The 22,320-nt window shown below is 42.1% G+C and overlaps 1 protein-coding gene across 5 annotated transcripts in view; it reads right to left on the minus strand.

Moving 5' to 3' along the window:
• Nucleotides 1–20,054, minus strand: part of FCGR2B (Fc fragment of IgG receptor IIb) — a 44,219-nt gene extending 24,165 nt beyond the window's left edge. For 2 of the 5 annotated variants that reach the window (XM_037825495.1, XM_037825493.1), the window contains exon 1: nt 19,974–20,054. The gene's annotated coding sequence lies outside the window, so the exon portion shown is untranslated. Of the gene's footprint in view, nt 1–829; nt 901–19,973 lie in introns of those variants that run through there. The other 3 variants (XM_037825497.1, XM_037825496.1, XM_037825494.1) reach the window with 2 other exon arrangements.
• Nucleotides 20,055–22,320: the final 2,266 nt, after the last annotated feature.

Here is a 22,320-nt window from a genome sequence, read left to right on the forward strand (position 1 = left end):
TCAGGAAGACAATAGGGTGCCCACATTCATCTTCTCATTTCCATTATTCCCCTTCTTCTTCCATATATTTATTTATTCATTCATTTGACAAACACCTAACAAGCACCAATTTGTGCCCCTGATCATTTTTGCCACCCTCATTCCCATCATGGCTTTCATGACTATGTACTATTGAAAATGCCTGGGCTTGGGAGCTGTTTAGGACTGGGTTTGTATGCCAGGTAGCTTTCCAGAGCTTCAGTTCCTCATCTGTAAAAATGAAGATTATCCTATCTATAATCAAGCAGAGTTTCTCAACCTTAGCATAACTGGCATTTTTTGGCCAGATTATTCTTGTTGTGGGGAGCTATCTTGTGCGCTGTAGGATGTTCAGCAGCATCTCTAGCTTCTACCCACTAAATGCCAGTAGTATCCCCCTGCCATAACAACAAAAACATCTCCAGACATTGGCAAATGTCCCCTGGAGGGCAAAATCACTCCCAGCTGAAAACAACTGCACTCAGTGTTGTTCAGAAAATCAAGAGAATATGTGTGCTAGCAAAGTGCCTGGTGCATCGTGTGCATCCAATGAGTACTAGTTTCCCTTTCTTGCTTTCTGCTATCAGCTTTATCACCATTTGTTCATCCTCAACAAATCATGGGATGCCCCGGGATCCCTTTTGGGGCCTTTAGGGCCCTCTCCTGGGGCCTCTTTCCCAAATGCCCACTCAGGAAGCAAGCCCATAATACTCAAGGAAATCACACTGTAAAATACCTCTACCACATGCATTTTTGACCATTCCCATCCTACCCCCCACCCCCACCCACCCACTCCATCTCCAAACCTTACCTGATTTTTCGGTGATTAATTTTTCTTTCACCACTGATGAGACACTAATGATATGACATCAATAGTTTAAAAATATCATTAGAAACAAAAGCATAGAGCAATATGTAATTAACACACTAAGAAACCAAAATCAATGGCTACTATGTGAGCATAGTAATGCTTTCTATGGAGGAGGTATGTCACTTATCTCTAATCCTTGCAACAATTCCAGAAGATAAATATTATCATCCCCATTCACACATGAAGAAATGTTAGCTTCAGGGAAGTTAAAATGATTTGTCTAAGGCTGCATGGTTAGTAAGTAGTGGAGTCAGAATATAAAATCAGGTCTGCCTAATGAGTCCGAAGACTTCAGGCTTCCTATAACACTAGAGATTTTGAGAGTTACAGGGGGCTGGACCATGAGGTTCCCTCAGCTCTAGGTATGGCTGGGTGGGGGCAGTTGCCCCAAGCTGCAAGCGAGCAGCCTCATTTGCTTAAATGCAGTTCACGGGTCATTTTCTCTGTACCACAGGGCCAGGAAGCCCCACGCTGCACACAATGCTACTTCCCTGAATCATCTCATGCCTCAGATACCACTGCTAGGCATTTCACTGAGATGAAAGTACCCGACAGAATCTTTAGGAAGACATATAAAAGGTGATATGCACAGAGTCAGAAAGGGCATTTCCGGGAACACTAGACCAAAACAGGAATAGGAGTCTCTTTCCCATTACAACTGGGAAAAGATAAAAGAACAAAATATAATGAAGTGTTTCTAAAAGAAAATGATTACAAATATAGGGGCAAACTAATGAAAAGTGAAATATGCCAATGAGAAAAAAGAAACCTTTGAAAGGGACAGCATATAGAAAATGTGTTATTTCTGACAGTGGGACATGTATGAATAATTCAAAAATCAGAAAAGCCTAGTAATTAAGAATATACATTTTGGAGATAGACTGGGTCAAAAGGCTCATCCCTTACTGCTTGTCTAATCTTGGATTTATTAATCATCCTTTCTAAGCTCTGTGCCTCATCTGTAAAACAGAGACTAAGTATTTGCCTTGTAATGTTGTTGTGAAGATTAAACAAGATAATCCATGAAAAGTATTTAATACAAAACCTGGCATATAAATTTAGTCTTTATCATTATCACCATTAAAAAGCTCTTGGACTAGGAGAGTCTAGTCTGCTGCCTCCGGTGAAGATTGGAGCTTCTGGATCCACTTTGGACACTGTCAATAAATGCTATAAACTCAAACAGGCCAGTGATTGTATACTTCGGATGATTTCTATGGTGTGTAAATATATCTCAACAAAAATTTTTTGCAAGTCAAATGGTTCCAGCTGTAGACATCCTCAAGAGTTCAACCACTTGATTCAGAACGTGCTCTTTTTTCTTTTCCCTGCTTGCTTGGGTTTAAGTTTCTATTCCTCTTATTACCCTGACCACCCTTTAAGTGGATCCCTATGATTACTTTATCAGTCCTCTCTAAGATTTCCTTGTTACAGCCACTTCCCCCTGAGCTGAGCCAACCCAGCCAACACTGCAATCAGCTGCCGACCCCAAAGGAAGGGAAGTCTGAGGGGGAAGGCAACCACAAAGGGGGAAGAAGAGACAGAGTGACAGAGTCACAGAAGCTCTGAATTGAGGGGTCTCAGCTAGGTCCAGTATTAGCATCACCCAGTCTAGCCTGGAAGTTTCATCAGAGAATTCATGTCTTTGTATTAAAGCACTGCTACCTGTAGCAAACTTTTAGAAATGCAAATACCTTTGGGAAGAGTGATGCCCTAAGTTATAGGATCATTAACTCCAAAGTGTGAATTTGTTCTCCAGCCACTTTTCTCCAGATCAGCAGAATGGCAATGAGTTTTGATCAGAGAAGAGAGAGAAATAATATGGTAGGAGGGCTATATCTCAGGAAGCCAAGGTCCATGACATAGTGAGGGTATCAAACAACAAAGGGCTGTCTATCTCTGAAGACCTCCATCAGGAAGGGAGAGATAAGACCTGGTTTTAAATCCAGCTATGCTACTGTGTGATTTTAGGCAAGACATTTTGCTTCTGTGGACCTCAGCGATCTCAGCAGTAAAGTGAGGGGAGATGGACTGAATAAACGCTCTTTAAGAGCTTTCTTGTTCTAACCACAATGTCCTTTTATTGCTAAGAGGCTAATGAAGACAAGCATTGACTCATTCTCAATTTTAACTAGTGCAGTCTCAAGACTGCTTTCTCTTCACTGATGACTCACAGGCTGCTCAGTCTTCCACAACCTGTCAAGGACAGGAGAGAGTTGGGATCCTAGATGATACCTGGATAGGCAGCTCTATAGGGCAGCACACAGAAGGATGGGGACAAAGAAAAAGGTTAACATAAGTGCTATCCTAAACAGGTGCCATGCCAGGAGAGACGAGGTATACAATGGCCCAGAGAGAAAAGACAGCAAGGAGCCAGAAAGGCCCATTAATCATGTCCCCAGAGCAGGAGAGCTAGAGGGTGAAGAGATTGGAGACAGATGGAAGTGTGATGGGTCTAGGGTCAGTTTGGAACAAATCTTGTTAACATCAAGTTCCCACCATTTATTTCCTCTTACACATTGATTGACAGATCCTTAAAGGGACTGGAATAAGGCTAATGGGAAATCTCCTTGTGGCAGCCCAAGGCCTGGGCCCCCTCCCAAATGGCCCATAACAAATGTGCTTTAGCCAAGGACAAAGGTCAAGAAAGTAAACAATCTCCCCCAAGGGGGAAGAATGTAAACACAGGTATAAAAACGGCATTGATTGTATCTTAGTCTTAAATACTAATCTTAGTAAAACATCAGGTCTTAGGCCTCTTTAATGATTATACTAGACACCCAATGTCCTCATACTATATGGAATGTCTTCTTCTAAAATCATATATTACCCCTTATTTCCCCTGTTTCTTGCAGAGCACTAAACCTCAGAATTGGTTCTGCCAACAGAGAACTCCTGTTCATAAGTCTCAATAAACCTATGTCTACTTCTGTGCCTGTCATGTTTTTCGGTCTCATGGTATGTTCTGCACATTCATGCTATGCATGAACTTGGTCTGAGCCTGAACAATTGGTGAGCCAGCCAGGAGACTAAGATATCACTGGCAGCAGTAGGCATGGGTCCAAGGAAGGGAGACTTAGTGGGGGAAATCCCGGGTTGGCCTACATCGTCCAGTGATTGTTAACTGTTTTGCAGCAGATAGTAGGACAACTAAATCTTAACAAAAAGAAAGGAGAATGCCAAGTAGCAGCAGCCACAGCCTGGCCTCTTTTAGGAGCCTTCCATATGGCCACAGAGGCAGAACAGGCAGCAAAAACAAAAGCCCACCATCTAGAGGAAGAATTAAAATTAGAGAGGAATACGAGGCTCACTCAAGCGGACATGAAAGATACCTTCACCAAGTGCTTGCATCGAGTGATCATGTGGATGATCAATAAAAACTTTAGCTTGCAGATATGCTCAAGCCTGTGGTAAAAAATTATCCTGAGTTCGAGTCTGGAGAATACTAACTAATACAAGGTGGGACCCAAAACTTGGGATTCCATAGATTCTTCATCTGATGATGAAGATGAGGAAAAAGAAGTGTGGAAAATGGAGGAAGAGGAGCACCCCCCACCCCTCCCTGGCAAGTACTCCCAGTGCTATAGCAAAAAAATAGAAACAGCACAGGAGTGACCTGCAGGGAAGGACCCTCAAAATTTACAATCTCCTGGGCAGAAACTCCATATTACATGAGAGATTATACTGCTGCTGAATTAGGTGACCTCGGGCAGCATTATAAGCAGAAAGCCATGGAGTCATTACCTGATTGGCTTTTATGATTATAGGACACAGGAACCAAGGGCATAATATTACCTTGGATGGAAAGGAATAAGCTAGCATCTATCACAATGCACCCACCCCTATACCACCACCTGTATGCTGCCCTAAATCAGGTAGAAACAGTATCCTTGTTAGCCTGGCTAATAGGTGCATGCAAGACTGTCTGGCCCAATGAGGGAGATATCCCACACACTACTCCCCATTGGCAATCTGTGGAAGAACTGCAAGCTGTTTTTCAGGGTCTTGGAATGAAACATGCAACATATTCTGTGATTTTTGCAGACCCCAACAATGAAACTTTTACAGTGGGAATGAAAGACACCATCCTGCACACTGCTTCTAATCATTTTTATGGATCCCTCATGTCCATTTTGAATCCTCTAGTGGGACAGCCTATTTCAAGAGCTGCTGAAGCCATAACAGATCTAGGGGAATCAGAGTGGCTCTGGAAAAGAGGGATGAGGCTATGGGAAAAACTCCCTGAGAACGTGACAGTCCTAGTCAGGTCTCACTTAAGCAAATGTGGGATGATATAATTGCCATGGAGATGAGAACTAGAAACCACAGATAAACAACCAAAGGCTGTTTTAGTTAAATTCTGGAGCAAATTACCCAAGGCAAAAGATTTACTAGAGCAAATCCCCAAAGAGCTGAAGGGGAAGAAAAACTGACTAAGAAACCCCCTTCCAAAATACAAGACCCCTCTGCACCCTTGGAAGAGACTTGGCAAGCTCCCTTTCCCATCCCATAGGGACAAGACTCCTGGGTATAAGTGATAACCTGGGATCCTTTTGTAGGCCACATGTAGAATTAACTATTTACTGGTCCCCTAATAATGGAGAGTGTTAGTGCTAGTAGATACTGGGGCTGAATGTACTTTAATTTACGGAAATGTAGCCCCGTTTAATGGACCCATGCTGGCCATAGACGGCTCTGGGGGAAAGACAATCAGAACCAAATTGGGAGATTGCCCCCTGCCTGGGAATACACTGTATATATTTCTCCTATACCCGAATATATATTAGGAATTAATCTTCTTTTAAATTCCACATTACAAACTACAATAGGAGAATTCTACCTCTGGTATAGAGTAGTGAAAGTGGTCTTAAAGAGAAGGGTGAAATGGTCCCATGTAAAAGTACCACAAGCATGGAGGATTGTAGCCACTAGACAACATAAGCTCCCAGGGGGCCATCAAGAGATTTCTGCAACTATTAAGGGACTAGAAAGAGTGGGAATATTAATACCAACCCATAACTCTTAATAGCCCTGTGTGGCCAGTGTGGAAACCTGACAGAACCTGGCACATGACAGTGGATTACCACGAATCAAATAAAGTAATTCCACTTTTGTATGCAACAGTTCCAAACATTGCCTCTTTACTGTAAGAAATTAGCACTCATTTGTGTCATTATCATTTTGTTTTAGATTTAGCTAATGCTTTCTTCAGTATTCCCTCAGATAAAGCAAGTCAAGTCAACCTGCTTTTGCCTTCACCTGGGAAGGATGACAAAGGACTTTCACCATGCTCCCACGAGGCTATTTACATTGCCTGACCATTTGCCATGGCTAATTGGGAGAAACCCAAATTTGTGACTTTATTTCATTATATTGATGGTATTATGCCAACTGGTGGTTCTCTCTCATCATGGCCCTTTTTTAAAAAGAGGTGTCAGAAATGTTAATACCCATCTTGAGAGCCAGGGATGGGCAATCAATCATGACAAGCTACAAGGCCCTGGCTGCTTTTGAAAAAGTTAATGGGGCAATAGCATAGGCACAAGCACTGAGAGGGGTAGACACTGATTTACCCCATGAATTGGATGTGGCTAGCACTGACCTTGGCTTTGGCTAGGGTTGTGGCAAAGACAACATTCTAAGAGAGTACTCCTAAGGTTCTGGTCACAATTATGGAAGAGGCAGAATTAAGATATAGCCCCTTAGAAAAGCAACTGTGTGCTGCATACAATGCTATATTGCAAGTGGAAGGTCTGATGCAGAAATGTCCCATCACCTTGAGGACCACCCTTCCTATACAAGGGTGGATGACAGACACAGCCAATAAGCCACACTCTGGCAATGCATGATTAAGTACCTTAACAAAGTGGAAAGCTTACTTGTTGCAATGCAGTGTTTTCAATACAAGCCCTCTTAGTGCCAAGATGCATGAAATTTTAGGACCAGTGTTATATATAGAAAATTCAACAACCAAGATTGCTGCACCTGAAATAGCTGTTGAAATACCCACTATAGAGGGCACAGGAACAATTATCAAGTCTGCTTGGTATACTGATGGATCTGCTAGCAGCAGCCTCTCCAGAGGACAGCCATGGTGGTACAACCCAGTACTGACGCTATATGGTGGGAGACTGGCTCTATGCAAAGCAGTCAATGGGTGGAATTAAGAGACATATGGATTTTAATAGAGCATGAACCAGAAGATATGCTGTCTGTACTGACAGCTGGACTGTTTACAAAGCCTTACAACCTTGATGGCAATCTGGAAACAAGAACAATGGATGGTCATACGTTACCCTCTAAGGGGATGAGATCCATGGCAAGACATCTGGGGTGCCTGCCAGCAATGAAAGGTAACTGTTTATCATGTCCCTGCCCACACTCCTAAAATGCTACCCAGGAATGTTGAGGCAGATGCCCTTGCTCAAATCCAGAGCCACACTACTGAAACCCAGGAAGCAGCCAAGTGGCTTTATCAAAAGAGCAGACATAAAGGATATCAAACCTTATGCCATTTAGCTGAGCAGTTCCAGCTACCCATCATATGCCAGCAAATTATAGCCATCATATGTGAGTGTTTGTCATGGTCCCTGTGACAATCATGCAAATTTCTCCACCAGATGAGACACATTAGCAGATCACAGGCTCCAGTTACCTGGTGGCAAGTGGATTACATTGGCCCCCTTCTGCTCTTAGAAGGGGCAAGGTATGCATGGTAGATATGCCATGGGACATCTGTTAGCTTTTCCTGTGGGAAAAGTTAATCTGTGAGGCACCATATGTTGCCTAGAAATGGTAAGCATCCTCTGGGGTACCTACACAACTAGACAGTGATTGGGGAACCCGTTCACCAGACAAATGACTGAAGCATGGGCTATGGACTATGATGCAATGTGCACTTTTTTTCTACTTTATAACCCCACAGGTGCAAGTCTTATAGAAAGAATGAATGGCATCTTAAAGTAACAGTTGAACGATGGTAAGAAATCCCTACAACAATGGACTAAAAGTCTTTATCAGGCCCTAATCCCCCTAAACTCTATACCTCGGGCTGCAGACCCAGATCCTAATGGCAGGTCCTTTGCAAGCACTAAGGATACAAATTGAAGGGCCAGCCAATTTACAGCCTAAAAGGGGGAATAATAATTTATTGTTGCCTATGCCTCAGACCATACAAATGGGGGAGGGGGATGCGATCCTTTGGCCTTGGTGCTTGCCTATGCAGCTGTCCTGGTTGGGAATCTTAAGTCCATGGGGAATAAGAGTCACCCTGAACATTATAATATGGCCACAATTTATACAAAAAGTGCTTGTTAAGATTTTTATAACCAATCTGGAGCCTCCTATTCCCACGGGAACCTTATGTATAACTATCTGGACACTTCTTATGCCTGTATTAACAATTGGTATCATGGTGGAGGACTCTCAAGATTTATAGGGGAAAATATCTGGTATTTAAAACCTGTCCATAATGTCCCTCTGTCTTGTACCTTACTAGCTACCAGTGGAACTACTATATGTATATTATTAAATCAATAAGATTTACCCCCTTATTGTACCCTATAAATAGCTCTCTTTTTGCCCATAGCACCCTAGCAAACACCTTTCTACAGTGTACTTCAGTGTTAACTAATGCTCACAATCTAGCCCAATGTTGGATTTGCCTGGACTTGCCAACTTTGGGTGTGACCAGCCTTCCCTGGACCATAGCTCCTGCTAATTGGACTAAATGGAATGCCCTGCTGACATGGCAGAATTTGACACCCCGATAAATCTGTTGTGAGACTTTCTCTATTAAGACTGAAATCCAATTACCATCTTATAATGAGACTTGAGCTTGTATCTTTTCCCTTGTGAGGGAACAAATAAAGAAGCCTCGGCCTATGTTAGGGTATGCTGTTCATGATGGAAAAGGATAGCTGATGGTGGATGCAGTAACCTTAGACTATATTGCCCCTGTCTGCATGAAATGTCTTAATGGGAGACAAGATATGGGGTGGTTACTCTCAGAAGTGTGTAATTTTACCATTAAGCTACAAAATGATAGCTTTTTCCAATGGCAAAGTGCCTCCAACAGACACAGCATATGCCTCCCCCATGAGCTGTACATCAGGACAGCTGTATGTTCCTACCACATTATATGATTCTTTACCACACAATCCTAGTAATTGGAAAATGGTTAAATCTAGATATTGAGTGAAGCATAGTCCATGTTGGTTTTACCCTTTAGCTATTCTTGCCCCAGAGGGAGATGTGATGGTTGCCAAAGAGCATAGAAAAGCCTCAGCTAACCACAAAGTTCATGAATTTAATGAATCCAAATTAGCAATATCATTGCTAAATGATGAAACCACCCAATTATGGAAGTAGCTGTGCCGGTTTGAAACTGTTATGGACCCCGGAAGAGCCATGATCTGTTAATCCAATCTTGTTGAGTAGAACCTTTTCATTGAGTGTCTGCATGGAGATGTAACTCACCCAACTGTGTGTGAGACCTTTGATTAGATCATTTCCATGGAGGTGTGGGCCCCACCCATTCAGGGTGGGTCTTGATTAGTTCACTGTAGTATTTAAGAGAGCTCAAGAGCTGACACAGATGCTGATGCTTGCAGATACTTGGAGATGTGCACAGAAGGATGTTTGGAGATGCTAAGCTAAGAGATGAAGCCCATAGTTTGCACCAGAGAAGGTAAGAGAGGATCCCAAGATGCTTAGAAAGAAATGTCCTGGGAGAATGAAGCAAGGATGTAGAGGAGATGATGTGCCAGTTTGGATGTATTATGTTCCCCAAAATGACATGTTCTTTAATGTAATCTTGTGGAGGCAAACATATTAGTGTTGATTAGGTTGGAATCTTTTTATTGAGTGTTTCCATGGAGATGTGACTCAATCAACTATGAGTGAAACGTTTGGATTATGCCCATGGAGATATGGACCCTGCCCATTCAGGGTGGGTCTTAATTTAATCACTGGGGTCCTATAAAAGAGCTCACAAACAGAAGGAACTCAGAGCAGCTGCAGCTTAGAGAGATGGAGACAGCCATTGAAAGCAGACTTTTGCTGATGCATTGGAGACACTAGCCCAGTGTTTGCTCCAGGGAAGCTAAGAGAGGACAAAATGCCCCAAGAGCAACATTTTGAAGAACACACAGGAGCTGAGAGAGGTGGTGGAACAAAACCCAGGATCAACAGATGCCAGCTGCATGCCTTCTAAGCCAACAGAGGTTTTTCTGGATGCCATGGGCCATTCTCCAGTGAAGGTACCCTATTGTTGATGCCTTAGCTTGGGCACTTTTATGGCCTTAAGACTGTAACTTTATAACTAAATAAAACCCCCTTATAAAAGCCAATCCATTTCTGATAGTTTTCATAATGGCTGCATTAGCAAACCAGAACAGCTGAGAACTGAACTCTGTGGTACAAAGAAACCATAAATCAATGGTCTGAAAAATTCAGGGCTTCCAGAAAGTGAGACCCCAGAGGCTAGTGCACCACATGAGGATTTAATGAAACCTGAAACCAGCCAGCCATTTTACTACAAGCCAGGATGGGAATGGATTTATTCAGAAAGGAGTTGTGGAAAGTGCTATTGTCTGACAGTTTTGACCCCTGTATGCTGCATTCCAAACCAACAAATTTTTACAATATCTGTATAAATGGAACCACTGCCAGTCTGGACTAAAAGGGACAGAAAATGGACAGATTGGAGGAAAATTTTCTTCAGAGAAAGCAGAACCATGTTAGCCAAGATCTGAAGCCAAGAAATCTCAGACAAGGAGAGCAGAGCAACACATGCACATGGAAAGGTTGAGTTTACCCTGGAGGCAGAGGGTGGGCCTTCTGCCTCAATGCTCAGGAAGAGTACTGCCACCCCTGGCCTCAGAGAAGTGGAACAAATTCACCAGAGATTGGGGAGAGCCTGGCCACCAGCCCACTGTTCAGATAGGGGAGGCTCTTTTTCCTGGAGATGCAGAGTCTGGGTGGCAGCCCAATGCTTGAGGAGGGTAGGGCCAAGAAGAAGGTGGTATCCCCAGTGTGTGAATATGTTGGAGCACTGACCCAGCATTTGGAGAGAAAAGGGCTGCCATGAAGACCCTTAGAAAGGGTTGGACTCCTGCTCTCTCAAGCACTGAGGATAAAATACCATTCTATAAATGACTCTCAGACTTTGAAATCAAATGAAGTAAGCTGTTCTAGTTTGCTAATGCTGCCAGAATGCAAAACACCAGAGATGGATTGACTTTTATAAAATGGAGTTTATTTGGTTACACAGTTACAGTATTAAGGCCATAAAGTGTTCAAGGTAACACATCAGCAATCGGGTACCTTCACTGGAGGATGGCCAATGGTGTCCGGAAAACCTCTGTTAGTTGGGAAGGTACATGGCTGGAGTCTGCTCCAAAGTTCTGGTTTCAAAATGGCTTTCTCCCAGGATGTTCCTTGCTAGGCTGCAGTTCCTCAATAATGTCACTCTTAGTTGCTCTTGGGGTATTTGTCCTCTCTTAGCTTCTCTGGAGCAAGAGTCTGCTTTCAAAGACTGTCTTCAAAATATCTTGCATCTGCAGCTCATGTGCTTTCTTCAAAGTGTCCCTCTTGGCTGTAGCAAGCTAGTTCCTTCTGTCTGAGCTCATATACTGCTCCAGTAATCAAGGCCCATGCTGAATGGGCAGGGCCACACGTCCATGGAAATTATCTCATCAGAGTCATCACCTACAGTTGGGTGGGGCCCATCTCCATGGAAACACTCAAAGAATTCCAGTCTAATCAGCACTAAAATGTCTGCCCCACAAGATTGCATCAAAGAATATGGCTTTTTCTGGGGGACATAATACATTCAAACCAGCAATATGCCCTGCAGGTTTTCAGAACTGTTTTGGTCCCATGACTTGTTTTCCTTCCAACTTTTCCCTATGGCAATGGGAATGTTTATCTTATGACCATTCCTCCTTTGCATATTGGAAGCAGATAACTTTTTCTGGATTTCACAGGTCTACAGCCAGAGGAGAATGTTGACTTAGAACAAACCACACCTGTAACCGATTTTGATAAGACTTTGTACTTATCTATATTGTGATGGAATAAATGAATTTTTGCATTTGGAAATAACATGTCTTTCTGGGGTCTAGAGGGTGGAATGTGCTGATTTGAAACTATTGTGGACCCCAGAAGAACCATGACCTTTTAACCCAATCTTGTTGGGTGGAACCTTTTCTCATTGAGTGTTCCTATGGAGATGTGACTCACCCAACTGTGGGTGAGACCTTTGATTAGATCATTTCCATGGAGGTGTGGCCCCACCCATTCAGGGTGGGTCTTGATGAGTTCACTTGAATACTTAAGAGAATAGAGCTGACACAGATGCTGACACTTAGAGATGTTCTGAGATGTGGACAGAAGAATGTTTGGAGATGCTAAGCTAAGAGATGAAGCCCCGAGTTTGCACCAGAGAAGCTAAAGAGGATCCCTAGACACTTAAAGAGAAACATCCTGGGAGAGAGAAGCAAGGACACAGAGGAGCTGAGAAGGAGAAGCTAAGACAGACACCCAGAGACATTTTGGAGAAAGTCATTTTGAAACACAACCCAGGAGCAAAGGACAAGCAGACGCCAGCCACATGCCTTTCCAGCTAACAGAAGTGTTCCAGACATCATTGGCCTTTCTTCAGGGAAAGTATCCTTTTGTTGATGCCTTAGTTTGGACACTTTTACAGCCTTAAAACTGTAACTTTGTAACCTAATAAATCCCCTTTGTAAAAGCCAGTCCATTTCTGGCATTTTGCATAATGGCAGCAATAGCAAACCAGAACAGTAGACTTACAAAACAGAATGGCTTTAGACATTTTAACTGTGGCACAAGGCAGAACCTGTGCCCTTATAAACATACAATATTGTACAAAAATACTTATCACTCACATATTTCACAAGCTTTAAATCATATGCAACATTACATACATTCTATTATCAATAATCTACTGACCCCATTTCTACTTGATTTAATTCTCTTACTTAGCCTTGGTGGCATTTCTTTATAGGATTATTTGCCCTCTGTGTTGGATTATTACTAGTTTGTTGTCTTTTATATTGTTGTGTGGTATGTGGATGCAATGCCTGTCTTATGGTCAATGCAGCCTGTTATGTGGGGGTGAACTGTAGCAGCCCAGTGCCCAGGCCCCCTCCTAAGTGATCATAACAAAACTGCTTTAGCCAAGAACAAAGGTCAAGAAAGTGAAAAAGTCTCCCCGGAAGGGGAAGAATGTAACCACAGATATAAAAACAGCATTGATGTTATCTTAGTCTTAAACACTAATCTTAATAAAACACCAGGACCCTTTAATGATTATACTATAGGCCCAATGTCCTCATACTATATGGAATATCTTTGTTTTAAAATCATATATTGCCCCTTGTTCCCCCTGTTCGTCACGGTGCACTATACCTCCAGATCGGCTGCCACCAGAGAATTTCTCCTCTTCATAAGTCCAAATAAATCTATGCCTACTTCTGTGCCTGGTGTGATTTTCAGTCTCACGGCAGCACCAGCCCATGCACTGCACTAACTTGGTTTTGGTCCGAACACTCCTTTTACCATAGTAGCTGAGGAAAGTTGCAAATATGAGAAGTAGTGTTGTTGCTGGTTGAGGAGCCTTATGGAAAAATCCCTCTGTGGATCCTCAGCTTATTGATCAAGAATCTGGGAAAAGTTATTTTGTACAAAAAGACAGTGTGTGTTCTGTTCTCTCCTGTAGCCCCTAGTTCTGATAAGGCCTCAGGAGAAGAGTTTACTCCAGCAAAGGTGTGGAGAAGAAGGGTACAATAGAAAGAATTTGGGCATTGGCAGAATTGCAGAAGTGAAACTAAGTCATCTGGACCCACTGGAAGGAAATGATACTGAGCATGACAACAGCATTCATTGTTGAGCAAGAGAGAAAGAACTCATAGGGGTCAACAAGCAACTGACTGAGTCAATCAACAACTGATCCTATGTTGAATCTATGTTAACAATAAACACCCTATGCTGACCCTATGGATGAAAGAGTAGGGGAGGTGAGGAGAGAAGATGAAATGAGAAGAGGCAGAAGTCTTCTGCCCTGAGGAAATCTCATTATAATGGAAAAGACAGGAGACAGATATAAAAACACATCCTGGGCTTTGCTTGTTGTATCAACAAAGCAGAAAGGAGATTTGAGGTTGTGGTCAGAAAGGAAAATTGAGAAAAAATGTGCTAGAAAAATGATTATGATTGTTAAGCCAAAGTAGCAGTCAGAAGGCTTTGATTTTAGAGATATCAGCAAGTTAGATACAAGGTAGGTCTGAATATCACACAGTAATAGCATAAATGTGAGAAGTCACTGAAAAACACAGTAGCTGACAGGCCACACTTGAACCATAAAGGGTTAAGACAGTCTAAAATTAAAATCCAAATAATGTTTACACAACAAGTAACATAACCTCGAGAACAACAAATGCCAATATCAGGAAGTGGTAAATGCTTAGGACAAGCAAACTGAACTAGAGGTGACAAGGACATAGAGAAGAGCCTGCCACCACAGCCCAGCTTCTCCATCAGTAGCCCCTTCACAGTGGTTAAGGCCTAACTCTAGGATACTTGATGAGGACTTTAAAAATATACCATTTCACTTAGCTTTTTATATTACCAAGTCATGTGAGAAGCAGATATCATCACCTAATTCCTGACCCTGAAATCATCATGCCCTGTCATCCTGGTGATTTTTCATTTTGGACTTGGCCATTTTTATTTAGTGGTATAAAAACAGCTGTGTGAATCAGCTACATCAAAATACCTTAATTAGAATCACAAGAAAGAGACAGACAATATATAAAATGATAACTCTGCTTGAACCCATCAAGGCTGATCTGAAATCGAAGGTAAGACTTGTGCTTCCAAGGAGAGTCTTTTTTGGACTGCTAAAATAAATACCATACAATAGGTTGGCTTAAACAATAAGAATTTAGTGGCTCATGTTGTGAGGATAGGAAAAGTTCAAAACTGAGGGGTCAGCAAGGTGATGCTTTCTCCCCAGGGACTATGGCATTCTGGGACTGGTTGCTGGCAATCCTTGGGGTTCCTTTGCTTTGTCATCACACATGGTGATGTCCTTTCCTTTCTCTCCTGGGTTCCATTGACTCCTGGCTTCTAGCTTCTCATGGCTTTCTCTTTGCAGCCTTCTCTATAAGGCCTCCAGTAATAGGATTAAGACCCATCTTGATTCAGTTGCCCACACCTTAACTAAACATAACGTCTTCAAAAGGTCTAATTACAATGGGTTCAAACCAACAGGAATGGATTAAGGTTAAGAGCATGTTTTTCTGGGGTTCATAATTCAATCTATACTAGAGAGCTAGGACTTGAGCACAGGTTCACATGTGGCAGAGCATGGGAGGAAGAGAGACTGGTATACAAATGGATTAGGAGAAGTCTTTTAAAATTTTTAGCAAATTACTAATATCTAGGTGTGGCCAAAGTAATGGCATAAAAGAAATTATACTTGGTGCGTTGTCATTCTAACTGCCTTAGTCATAAGTTTCCCTTTTGAACAACCACCCCAATTAGCCCTGCTCTGGGCATAACCACAATTAGCAAGGACTGCACCTCTATCTTCTTTGAGATGATAAAGGCCTCTCCCAGCTTCTCCAAACAGCTCCTGCCACTTCCTCTCCTAATGGCCCATTGCCCTTTCATATCTCATGAAATTTGAAAGGCCTGTATCTCCATATGGCTTGGATGATAAGAAGCTGCCCTCAGCTTCTCCAAATGCCCCTTGACACTTCTGCTTTTTGTGCTGTGTAATTTGAAACTTCCAATCCCCGGTATCCATAGGAAAGCCTAACCCATCCCCTGTGGGTCATCATAAAGGCAAAAGCCGGGGACCCACATGTGCTTCTCCCCACCCTGCCTCCTCCACAGACCCTTGCAAGAGTTAGGTTAGGTAAACCCTGCAGGCCCCTCTGTCACCCTCATTCTCCTCTATCCTCCTCCTCCAAGGAAGAAAGCCAAAGATAAAAAGAAAAATCATTAAAAAAAACAAAAGATCTTTATTTTTAAACATCATAACTAGAGAGCTAAGATATTAGCGTCACCACCCTTGCCAGCTACTGAGGGCAAAACTGCTCCAGAAGTTATGTCAGCAGAAATATCAAAACATCTAAATCTTTCTCTTGGCCAACTCTCAATTGTATTGTCACTGTATGATTTATTAATTTTTCTAAGAAATGGAGATGACCAAAGAAGAGAGGCAGGGCCCAGTTTCTAAAGCATGTCACACAATAATAATCTGCTGCCAAAATAGGCAAGAACTTCAGTTGAGCTCAGAACTTGTTTTCTAGTCTTATGTGCATGGCTCAAATTTCAGGTCACTACCTCAGGCTCCAGATGGCTGCTCTACAGTCTTCCCTACCTCTTCCTTTGAAGACAAAGTCACTATGATTTCTGAATCTCAAAAGTTCCTCCTCTGAATTGTCCTAGATGTTGCTTTGTGTCTTGTCTCAGGAAATGATCCTTTTCTCTTCATAATCTCCCAATTTTTCTAAGTAATCTTTGAGCCCCAGGGACAGTATGTAGTCTTTTATGATGTATTATTACAGATTGCAGGACCAAAATACATTGTTCATCACCACATCAGTTTCACCAAGACTTTGGGTTCTCCTGCTGCTCCTCCAAGGATTCTTGTTACTCTCCCTGAATGTCCCTTTCTTTTCACCTACCCATTAAATATTGGCACTTCAGCTTTCTGCCCTTGGTCTATTTCTCTCTCTACCAATTACTTTCTAAGTGGAGAGAGACTCCCCCAAGTGGTATGTCAGAATGGATGGGGCAAGGAGAGATGAGGGTGTAGTTTGAAAAGCTTCTTCAGTATTAAAATGCAATGTTATAGTTGTAAATTTGACAAGCCAATACATTTAAGATGAAAATAAAGGACGATGAAAAAATATTTTGTTTAAGAGTTCAGAATGGGTTTGAAAGGGTTGAGAAATGTGATCCTGAATATTTCTCACTCTTTCTAGATTTTATCCACACCCATGCCTTTCTCTGCACTAGTGGTTCTCAACTGGGATGATTTTGACACCCAGGGGACATTTGCCAATGTCTGGAGACATTTTTGGTTATCATAACTGGGTAGGGTTGCTTGTGGCATCTACCAGATAGAGGCCAGGGATGCTGCTAAATATCCTACAATGCACAGGACAGCATGCACACAATGAAGAATTATCCCAGCCAAATGTCAGTAATACTGGGATTGAAAAACCCTGCTTTCCTGTCTACAGGCATACCACTGCAATAAAGCAAATATTGCAAAAAAGTGAGTCACATGAATTTTTTGTTTCCCAGTGCATATAAAAGTTATGCTTACACTATACTGTAGTCTATTAGTGTGCAATAGCATTATGTCTAAAACAAACTATGTATGAACTTTAATTAAAAATAATTATTGCTTTAAAAATGCTAATCATCTGTAACTTCAATCAGTTGTTATCTTTTTTGCTGGTGGAGGGTCCTGCTTCAATGTTGATGGCTGCTCACTGATCAGGGTGGTGGTTGCTGAAGGTTGGTGTGGCTGTGCAGTTTCTTAAAATAAGACAACAGTGAGGTTTACCACATCAATTGACTCTTCCTTTCATGAAATATTTCTCCGTCCCATGTTATGCTGTTTGAAAGCATTTTACCCACAGTAGAACATCTTTCAAAATTCAAGTCAATTCTCTCAAATGCTGCCACTGCTTTATCATCTAAGTTGATTTAATATTCTAAATCATATGTTGTCATCTCAAAAATGTCTACAGCACCTTCACAGGAGTAGTTTCCACCTAAGAAACCACTTTCTTTTCTCAGCCATATGAAGCAATTCCTCATCTGTTCAAGTTTTATCAGAAGATTGCAGCAATTCAGTCACATCTTCAGGCTCCACTTCTAATTCTAGTTCTCTTTCTATTTCTATTACATTGCAATTACTTCCTTTGCTGAAGTTTTGAGCCCCTCAAAGTCATCCATGAGGATTGGAATCAACTTCTTCCAAACCCCTGTTAATGTTGATATTTTGACCTCCTCCCATGAATCATGAATGTTCTTAACAGCATCTAGATTGGTGATTCCTTTCCAGAAGTTTTCAATTGACTTTGTCCAGTTCCATTAGAGGAATCAGCCCATGGCAACTATAGCCTTAAGAAATGTACTTCTTAAAAAATAAGACTTGAAAGTCAAAATGACGCATTGATCCATGGCTGCAGAATGGATGTTGTGTTTGCAGGCATGAAAACAACATTAATCTTATTGTACATCTCCATCAGAGTTCTTGTGTGACCAGGTGCACTGTCAGTGAGCAGTGATATTTTGAAAGGAATCATTTTTTCTGAACAGTAGGTCTCAACAGTGGGCTTAAAATGTTCAGCAAATCTCATTGTAAACAGGTGTGCTGTCATCCAGGCTTTGTTCTATTTATAGAGCACAGGCAGAGTAGATTTAGCATAACTCTTAAGGGCCCTAAGATTTTCAGAATGGTAAATAAGTCACCAGTTTCATTAATCCCTAACAAGGGAGTCAGCCTGTCCTTTGAAGATTTGAAGCTGAGTGTGCTGGTTTGGATGTATTCTGTCCCCCAAAATGCCATTATCTTTGATGCAGTCTTGTGTAGGCAGGAAATGTATTGGTGTTGATTGGGTTGGAGACTTTTGATTGGATGTTTCCATGGAGATGTGATCACTCAACTGTGGGCGAGATCTTTCATTGGATAATTTCCATGTAGGTGTGGCCCTGCCCATTCAGCAGGGGCCTTGATTAGTTTACTGGAGCACTATATCAGCTCAGATAGAATTAGTGAGCTGGCTACAGCCAAGAGGGACACTTTTAAGAATGAACGGAAGCTGAGAGAGGAGCTGAAGCTTATAGAGACATTTTGGAGATGGCCTTTGAAAGCAGACTTTTGCTCCAGAGAAGATGAGAAGACAAACACCCCAAGAGCAACTGAGAGTGACATTTTGGAGAAAAACCAAAGCCTAGAGAGGAACATCCATGAGAAAACCATTTAGAAACCAGAACTCTGGAACAGACACCAGCCATGTGCCTTCGCAGCTAACAGAGGTTTTCCGGATGCCATTGGCCATCCTCCAGTGAAAGTATCCAGTTGTTGATGTGTTACCTTGGGTACTTTGTGGCTTTAATACTGTAACTGTGTAACCAAATAAACCCCCTTTATAAAAGCCAATCCTTTTCTGGTGTCTTGCATTCTGGCAGCATTAGCAAACTAGAACACTGGGCATTGATTTCTCCTCTCTAACCATGAAAGTCCTAGATGGCATCTTCTTCCAATATAAGGCTGTTTCATATACACTGAAAATCTGTTGTTTAGTATAGCCACCTTCATCAATTATCTTATATCTTCTGGGTAACTTGCTGCAGCTTCTACATCAGTTCTTCCTGCCTCACCATGCACTTTTATGTTATGAAGACAGCTTCTTTCATTAAACCTCAAAAACCAAACTCTGCTAGCTTCAAACTTTTCTTCTGTAGCTTTCTCACCTCTCACAGACTTCGTAGAATTAAAAAGAGTTAGGGCCTTGCTCTGAACTAGGCTTTGGCTAAGGGAGTGCTGTGGCTGGTATGATCTTCTATACATACCATTAAAACTTTCTCCATATCAGCAAAAAGGCAGTTTCACTTTCTTACCATCTATGTGTTCACTGGAGCTGCATGTTTAATTTTCTTCAAGAACTTTTCCTTTGCATTCACAACTTGGCTAACTCTTTGGCACAAGAGGCCTAGCCTTCTGCCTATCTCAGCTTTTGACATGGCTTCCTCACTAAACTTAATCATTTCTAGCTTTTGACTTAAGGTGAGAGATGTGGAGCTCTTCCTTTTACTTGAACACTTAGAAGCCATTGTAGGGTTATTAATTGGCCTAATTTCAATATTGCTGTGTCTCAAGGAATAGGGAGACCCAAGGAAAGGGAGAGAGATGGGAAAACAGCTGGTCTGCAGAGCAGTTAGAACACACACAATATTTATCAATTAAATTCACCACCTTATATGGGTGCAGTTCGTGGTGCTCTGAAACAATTACAATTATAATTACCTAGTGACATCAAAGATCGGGAAGTGATGTCATCAACATGGCAACATAAACAGCTACTGAAAACTTCTCTCCAGAGATTCAATTTAAAAAGTACAATTCTGAGTTGTTTGAAACTCTAGCAGAGGATATAGACAGGAGAAGGACCCTGCAAATGTCAAATTGAAGAAAGAAAAGAAATATCAGGAAGGAATCTTCCATCCCAGACCAGCTGGTCCTCTCCCCTCCCCCTCAGTCAGTCTCAGTGTGGGAAAGGCAGAAAATCAGCAGATGAGACACTCCCACCATGGATACAGACTATAAAATATTTCACAGCAGTGAGACATACCCTTACCATCTGAAGACCTGGGGGACAGGGGAGGTCATTTTAAGACCCAGGTCAGTGAGGGACAAAGAGACTGAGAAAACATGGACAGAGACTGTGTTTCCAGCCCTGGGTCTGAAATCCCTTCCCCCATCCTTGAGAGAAGCAGCAGCCAATGGCCAATTCCTTACCTTTGGGAGATCTGGGTTTCCTGAGGGAGTACTTTGCCACAGGTGGAGCCCCACTCTGAGCCAGATTTTGGCTGGCAAAGTGAGGGCATAGGAATCCTTCAGTTTTAGCTTACCTGTGTAGACAAAGCCTGTGCTTGGAGGCAAAGCAGCTTCTGAGAACAATTAAGTTATCAAACAGCATCATTTGCTGGACAGTCTGGAAGGTGCAAGGTAATTAAAACACTTTTTAAAAAGATACTCCAGACCTCTTCTTAGGACCACAGGAGCTGGTCTACATGCTCTGTATGGAAACCTGGCCCTGTTTTGGCTGAGAAATATGGAAGACCCAACTGTCAAAGCAGGGTTCTAAAACAAACCCAGGTCTTGCTGGATGGCAGAACACAGAGCACCACTGGAAGCCAGCAGATTTGTATTACTACACACAGTGAACTTGCCAGGGTGCCCAATGACTACCTCTCATCCCTGTGGCAGGCCAAGGTGGGCACACCTGATTTGGGGGAGAAGACTGGAAAGCAGAGCCAATCTCACAACCGGTCAGTAAGAGAAACAAAGAAAAGATAGAGATCAAAGACAGCCAAAAAGAAAACCTTATGCAAAAGAGAGAAAACAACCTTCAGAATAAACTAATAAAGAAAATCAGATGCCTAGACAGCAAAAAATCATGAGTCACACCAGGAAACAGGAAGATATGACCCAATCAAAGGAACAAACTAACACCTCAACTGAGATTCAGGAGTTGAAAACAACTAATTAAAGATGTTCCAAGAAATCTTCTAAATCAAATCAACAAGTTGAAAGAAAATGTGATAAAAAAAAAGATGAACTATATAAAGAAGACACTGACTGACCATAAGGAAGAATTCATAAACTTGAAAAAAACAAATGGCAGAACTTAAGGGAGTGAAAGCCATAATAGAAAAGATAAAAAACACAATGGAGAAATACAACAGCAGACCTGGAAAGGCAGAAGAAAGGATCAGTGAACTAGAGGACAGTTTATCTGGGATCCTACACACAAAAGAACAGACAGGGAAAAGAGTGGAAAAATATGAGCAGAGCCTCAGTGAACTGAATGACAACATGAAGTACATGAATATATGTGTTATAGGTGTCCCAGAAGGAGAAGAGAAGGGAAAAGGGGTTGTGCCGGTTTGAATGTATTATGTCTCCCCAAATGCCATTATCTTTGTTGTAATCTTGCGTGGGCAGATATATTAGTGTTGATTAGATTGTAATTCTTTGAGTGTTTCCATGGAGATGCAACCAACCCAACTGTGGGTGATGACTCTGATTGGATAGTTTCCATGGAGGTGTTACCCCACCCATTCAGGGTGGGTCTGAATTAGTTCACTGGAGCACTATATAAGCTCAGACAGAAGGAGCAGGCTTGCTACAGCCAAGAGGGACACTGAAGAATGCACTAGAACTGAGAGAGGAGCTTCAGCTTACAGAGACATTTTGGAGACAGCCTTTGAAAGCAGACTTTTGCTCCGGAGAAGCTAAGAGAGGACAAACGCCCCAAGAGCAACTAAGAGTGAGATTTTTCAGGAGCTGAAGCCTAGAGAGGAACATCCTGGGAGAAAGCCATTTTGAAAGCAGAACTCCAGAGCAGACACCGGTCATGTGCCTTCCCAGCTAACAGAGGTTTTCAGGATGCCATTGGCCATCCTCCAGTGAAGGTACCCAATTGCTGATGCATTACCTTGGACACTTTATGACATTAAGACTGTAACTGTCTAACCTAGTAAACTCCCTTTATAAAAGCCAATCTATTTCTGGTGTTTTGAATTCTGGCAGCATTAGCAAACTAGAACAGGGGCAGAAAGGATAATAGAGGAAATAATCAATGAAAATT

This window comes from Choloepus didactylus, chromosome 2 (assembly GCF_015220235.1).
Source record: "Choloepus didactylus isolate mChoDid1 chromosome 2, mChoDid1.pri, whole genome shotgun sequence".
NCBI lineage: Eukaryota > Metazoa > Chordata > Mammalia > Pilosa > Megalonychidae > Choloepus > Choloepus didactylus.